The sequence below is a fragment of the Cryptomeria japonica genome, unplaced genomic scaffold (genome assembly GCF_030272615.1).
Source record: "Cryptomeria japonica unplaced genomic scaffold, Sugi_1.0 HiC_scaffold_759, whole genome shotgun sequence".
In the NCBI taxonomy this organism is placed as follows: domain Eukaryota; kingdom Viridiplantae; phylum Streptophyta; class Pinopsida; order Cupressales; family Cupressaceae; genus Cryptomeria; species Cryptomeria japonica.
The window spans coordinates 6,137-12,719 of record NW_026729526.1 but is presented as its reverse complement, the minus strand read 5'-3'; the positions used below and the strand labels follow the sequence as shown (position 1 = coordinate 12,719).

The window sequence follows — 6,583 nt, the reverse complement described above, 5'->3', positions numbered from 1 at the left end:
CACCCGGGGCAAACCGGGCTCCGACTTCGTGCACGCCGCACCTTGGAGCACACTTCAGAGCGCTCCTTGGTGCGCACCAGGGCGCGCAACCCAGCCGAGGTGCCCACCCCGGCGAAGGTGCACGCGAGGTGCGCACCCGGGGCAAACCGGGCTCCGACTTCGTGCACGCCATGGTGCCCACCGCGGCGAAGGTGCGCACCCGGGGCAAACCGGGCTCCGACTTCGTGCACGCCGCACCTTGGAGCACACTTCGGAGCGCTCCTTGGTGCGCACCATGGTGCCCACCAGGCCGCGCAACCCAGCCAAGGTGTGCGCACCAAGGTGCACGCGAGGTGCGCACCCGGGGCAAACCGGGGTCCGACTTCGTGCACGCCGCACCTTGGAGCACACATCGGGGCGCTCCCGGGTTCGCACCGGCGTTGCGCACCGTGGTGGGCACCTCGGAGCACACCAAGGTGGGCAGCGAGGTGCGCACCTTTGATGCGATGCCTTCACTAATTTCCATAAAAGGCAAAAAAAAAACGAGATTTTAAAATTTCCGTTTTGAAAGATAGTGAGAAAAAGGGAATGCTGGTGCCATCTTGAGCCCGCCCTGGTGCGCAGCCCAGCCAAGGTTTGCGCACCAAGGTGCCCACCCTGGCGAAGGTGCGCGCCCGGGCAATTAACCCAACTTCCAACTTCGCGCGCGCCAGGGTGGGAGCGCACCCAACAACCGGGCCTGGGAAGAGCCAATGCGAGAAACCCCACCAAACTCTCTGACAAAAAAAGAGGGGGCGCTCCAGTAACCCCGCTTCGGAGCGCACCCTGGGCAAACCCAGCCAAGGTGCCCACCCCGGCCAAGGTGCAGGCGAGGTGCGCACCCGGGGCAAACCGGGCTCCGACAACGTGCACGCCGCACCTTGGAGCACACTTCGTAGCGCTCCCGGGTGCGCACCTCAGAGCACACCAAGGTGGGCAGCGAGGTGCGCACCTTTGATGCGCTGCCTTCACTAATTTCCAGAAAAGGCAAAAAAAAAAGGAGATTTTAAAATTTCCGTTTTGAAAGATAGTGAAAAAAACGGAACGCGCGTGCCATCTTGAGCCCGCCCTGGTGCGCAGCCCAGGTAAGGTGCCACCCTGGCAAAGGTGCGCACCCGGGCAATTAACCCTACTTCCGACTTCGTGCGCGCCAGGGTGGCAACCGGGCCTCGGAAGAGCCAATGCGAGAAACCCCACCAAACGCTCCGACAAAAAAAGAGGCGGCGCTCCAATAACCCCGCTTCGGAGCGCAGCCGGGGCAAACCAAGCCAAGGTGCCCACCCCGACGAAGGTGCACGCGAGGTGCGCACCCGGGGCAAACCGGGCTCCGACAACGTGCACGCAGCACCTTGGAGCACACTTCGAAGCACTCCCGGGTGCCCACCGGCGTTGCGCACCGTGGTGGGCAGCGAGGTGCGCACCTTTGATGCGCTGCCTTCACTAATTTCCAGAAAAAGGCAAAAAAAAATGAGATTTTAAAATTTCCGTTTTGAAAGATAGTGAAAAAAAAGGAACGCGGGTGCCATCTTGAGCCCGCCCTGGTGCGCAGCCCAGGCAAGGCATGCGCACCAAGGTGCCCACCCGAGGTGCACACCCGGGGCAAACCGGGCTCCGACTTCGTGCAGGCCGCACCTTGGAGCACACTTCGGAGCGCTCCTTGGTGCGCACCATGGTGCCCACCAGGGCGCACCCGAGGCAAACCGGGCTCCGACTTCGTGCACGCCGCACCTTGGAGCACACATCGGAGCGCTCCCAGGTTCGCACCAGCGTTGCGCACCTTTGATGCGCTGCCTTCACTAATTTCCAGAAAAGGCAAAAAAAAACGATATTTTAAAATTTCCGTTCTGAAAGATAGTGAAAAAAACGGAACGCGGGTGCCATCTTGAGCCCTTCCTGATGCGCAGCCCAGGCAAGTTGTGCGCACCAAGGTGCCCACCCTGGCGGAGGTGCGCGCCCGGGGCAAACCGGGCTCCGACTTCGTGCACTGCATGGTGCCCACCAAGGCGCGCAACCCAGCCAAGGTGCCCACCGCAGCGAAGGTGCACGCGAGGTGCGCACCCGAGGTGCACACCCGGGGCAAACCGGGCTCCGACTTCGTGCACGCCGCACCTTGGAGCACACTTCAGAGCGCTCCTTGGTACGCACCAGGGCGCGCAACCCAGCCAAGGTGCTCACCCCGGCGAAGGTGCACGCGAGGTGCGCACCCGGGGCAAACCGGGCTCGGACTTCGTGCACGCCGCACCTTGGAGCACACATCGGAGCGCTCCCGGGTTCGCACCAGCATTGCGCACCTTTGATGCGCTGCCTTCACTAATTTCCAGAAAAGGCAAAAAAAAGAAAAAAATGAGATTTTAAAATTTCCGTTTTGAAAGATAGTGAAAAAAACGGAACGCGGGTGCCATCTTGAGCCCGCCCTGGTGTGCAGCCCAGGCAAGTTGTGCGCACCAAGGCACCCACCCTGGCCAAGGTGGGTCACGGGGTGGGTCCTAGGGTGGGTAACGGGGTGGGTACTAAGGTGCGTGCCAAGGTGGGTCATAGGGTGGGTGCCAAGGTGGGCACCAGGGTGGGTGTGCACCAACCCTAGCCAGGGTAGGTCACGGGGTGGTTGTCGGGGTGGGCGTCAAGGAGCCAAGGTGGGTGGCAAGTAGCCAAGTTGCGTGCCAAGGTGGGTGTCGGGGTGGGTGCCAAGGATCCAAGGTGGGTGCCAAGGAACCAAGGTGGGTGTCTGGGTGGGTGCCGAGGTGGGAGCCAGGGTGGGTCCCAAGGTGAGTGCAAAGGTGGGTGCCAGGGTCAAGGTGAGTGCCAATGTGGGTTCCAAGGTGCCAGGGTCAGGGTGAGTGCCAATGTGGGTTCAAAGGTGCTAAGTTGGGTGCGAGGTTGGGTGCGAGGGTGGGTGGGTGCCAAGGTGTGCTAGGTGGAAGCCCGGGTGGGTCGGCATCCCATGGGTGTCGAGTTGGGTGCCTGATGGGTGCTTCTTGTCAAGTTTTAGTCGTCGGGACTCATTTCGAGCCTTAGAGGTCGTTTCTTGTCCGGTTGCCCTGTCTTCGACCTGGGAACCCAATTTTGGTCCTCGGGTCCCATTTTTTTTTGTCTCGCATCCCACTTTTGGCCTGTGGCCTTTTCGGGGTCGATTCTCGTTTTGGGCATCAGAGCATGTTTCTTCTCCTAAAACCCAATATTTGTTTATTAAGTCTCGGAACACATTTTTGTTCTCGTGGACCCATCATGGGTCTTGGAACGCATTTGTGGTCCTTGGGTCCCATTTTGCATCCCGAAACTTGTGTTTTGGTGCTTGATCCCTATTTTGGGTGCCCACCTTGCACCAAGTGCGCACCCGGGGCAAACCGAGCGCCTTGGTGCACCGGGGCAAGATCGAGCGTGCACCCGAGGCGCCCCGAACATGCACCAAGGTGCACTCGGCCCACATGTGAGCGCAGGTCGTTGCGCCCGAGGTGGTGTGTGGGCACCGCGTTGCAGACGGGACACTGCACGCACACGACGCCCCCTCCAGGTGCACGCACGTAGGCCGGGCCGGGTGCACACCCGACGCCCTAGCAAGGTGCGCGCACCCGGGCAGGGCTCACACTTGGCGAACGGGGCGCACTTCGCGAGGGAGGGTGTGCACCTCGACGGGGGTGGGTGGCCGGGGTGGATTCGCACGTGGGTCGCGGTTTGCTAAGTACACACTGCGACAAGCTCATAACGGGTGCGATCATACCAGCGTTAGTGCACCGGATCCCATCAGAACTCCGCAGTTAAGCGCGCTTGGGCCGGAGTAGTACTGGGATGGGTGACCTCCCGGGAAGTCCCGGTGTTGCACCCTTTTTTAGTTTTTCGCCGGGCGTCGCAATGCTATTTGAATAAACCTTTTGCCCGTTTGCGTTCTCGTCGGGGCCGGGCCGGGCCGGGGTGCGCTGCCCGCACTACCGCGCGCGCGGGGGCGACACCGAGCGCGCACCCGAGGCGCCCCGAGCACACAGGCCACGGTGCAACCCGGGCGTTGTGCGCGCACCCCGGTGCGCCCGAGGTGCTGCGCGCGCACCCAGGTGAAATCGGTGTGCACCTCGGCCAGTGCGCGCTCGGTCGAGTCGCGCACGTTGGCCAAGGTGCACGGTGATGTTTCTTACTCTAAGGTTCCGCACCAGACGCCCGGGACAGGTGAGCGAAGCTGGGCGGGGCCGGGTGCGCGGCCGGGGCAGGTGCACGCAGCTGGAGAGAGCTTTGGAGCACACTTCGGAGCGCACCAATGATGCGCTCCATTCAAAAGTTTCCTGAAAAGGCAAAAAAAGTTGAGATTATAGAATTTCCCACTTGAGAGATTGTAAAAAAAAAAAATTTAAAATGAAGGAAACGCGGGTGCCAAGGTGTGCGCAGCCCAGCCAAGGTGTGCGCACCAAGGCGCCCACCCTGGCGAAGGTGCACGCAAGGTGCGCACCCGAGGCAAACCGGACAATTAACCCAACTTTCGACTTCGCGCGCACCTTGGAGCGCACTTCGGAGCGCTCCTTGGTGCGCACCAATCTTGGGCACCTCGGAGTGCACCATGGCGCCCACCAAGGTGCGCACCCGGGGCAAACCGAGCTCCGACTTCGTGCGCACCTTGGAGCGCACGAAAGGTGCGCACCATGGCGCCCACCAAGGTGCGCAGCCCAGCCAAGGCGTGCGCATCAAGGTGCGCACCCTGGCGAAGGTGCGCACCCGGGGCAAACCGAGCTCCGACTTCGTGCGCACCTTGGAGCGCACAAAAGGTGCGCAACCCAGCCAAGGTGTGCGCACCCCGGTCAAACCGAGCTCCGAATCGTGCGCACCAGAGGTGCACGCCATCGTGCGCACCTTGGAGCACACTTCGGAGCCCTCCTTGGTGCGCGCCGATGTTGCGCACCTCGGAGCGCACCCGGGGAAAACAATGCAATTAACCCGACTTTCGACTTCGTGGGCACCTCGGAGCGCTCTCGGGTTCGCACCTCGGAGCACACCGAGGTGCGCACCTTTGATGCGCTGCCTTCACCAATTTCCAGAAAAGGCAAGAAAACATTGAGAAGGTGTGCGCACCGAGGTGCCCACCCTGGCGAAGGTGCACGCGAGGTGCGCACCCGGGGCAAACCGGGCTCCGACTTCGTGCACGCCGCACCTTGGAGCACACTTCGGAGCGCTCCTTGGTGCGCACCAGGGCGCGCAACCCAGCCGAGGTGCCCACCCCGGCGAAGGTGCACGCGAGGTGCGCACCCGGGGCAAACCGGGCTCCGACTTCGTGCACGCCATGGTGCCCACCGCGGCGAAGGTGCACGCGAGGTGCGCACCCGGGGAAAACCGGGCTCCGACTTCGTGCACGCCGCACCTTGGAGCACACTTCGGAGCGCTCCTTGGTGCGCACCATGGTGCCCACCAGGGCGCGCAACCCCGCCGAAGGTGCACGCGAGGTGCGCACCCGGGGCAAACCGGGCTCCGACTTCGTGCACGCCGCACCTTGGAGCACACTTCGGAGCGCTCCTTGGTGCGCACCATGGTGCCCACCAGGGCGCGCAACCCCGCCGAAGGTGCACGCGAGGTGCGCACCCGGGGCAAACCGGGCTCCGACTTCGTGCACGCCATGGTGCGCACCGCGGCGAAGGTGCGCACCCGGGGCAAACCGGGCTCCGACTTCGTGCACGCCGCACCTTGGAGCACACTTCGGAGCGCTCCTTGGTGCGCACCAGGGCGCGCAACCCAGCCGAGGTGCCCACCCCGGCGAAGGTGCACGCGAGGTGCGTACCCGGGGCAAACCGGGCTCCGACTTCGTGCACGCCGCACCTTGGAGCACACTTCGGAGCGCTCCTTGGTGCGCACCATGGTGCCCACCAGGCCGCGCAACCCAGCCAAGGTGTGCGCACCAAGGTGCACGCGAGGTGCGCACCCGGGGCAAACCGGGGTCCGACTTCGTGCACGCCGCACCTTGGAGCACACATCGGGGCGCTCCCGGGTTCGCACCGGCGTTGCGCACCGTGGTGGGCACCTCGGAGCACACCAAGGTGGGCAGCGAGGTGCGCACCTTTGATGCGATGCCTTCACTAATTTCCATAAAAGGCAAAAAAAAAACGAGATTTTAAAATTTCCGTTTTGAAAGATAGTGAGAAAAAGGGAATGCTGGTGCCATCTTGAGCCCGCCCTGGTGCGCAGCCCAGCCAAGGTGTGCGCACCAAGGTGCCCACCCTGGCGAAGGTGCGCGCCCGGGCAATTAACCCAACTTCCAACTTCGCGCGCGCCAGGGTGGGAGCGCACCCAACAACCGGGCCTGGGAAGAGCCAATGCGAGAAACCCCACCAAACGCTCTGACAAAAAAAGAGGGGGCGCTCCAGTAACCCCGCTTCGGAGCGCACCCTGGGCAAACCCAGCCAAGGTGCCCACCCCGGCCAAGGTGCAGGCGAGGTGCGCACCCGGGGCAAACCGGGCTCCGACAACGTGCACGCCGCACCTTGGAGCACACTTCGTAGCGCTCCCGGGTGCGCACCTCAGAGCACACCAAGGTGGGCAGCGAGGTGCGCACCTTTGATGCGCTGCCTTCACTAATTTCCAGAAAAGGCAAAAA

General features: G+C 63.0%; 1 non-coding gene across 1 annotated transcript; it reads left to right on the top strand.

Annotated features, from left to right (window-relative positions):
- The first annotated feature begins 3,722 nt into the window (after positions 1–3,722).
- Positions 3,723–3,841, top strand: LOC131872762 (5S ribosomal RNA). The gene has a single exon (XR_009370849.1). It is a non-coding gene; the product is annotated as a 5S ribosomal RNA (ribosomal RNA).
- Positions 3,842–6,583: the final 2,742 nt, after the last annotated feature.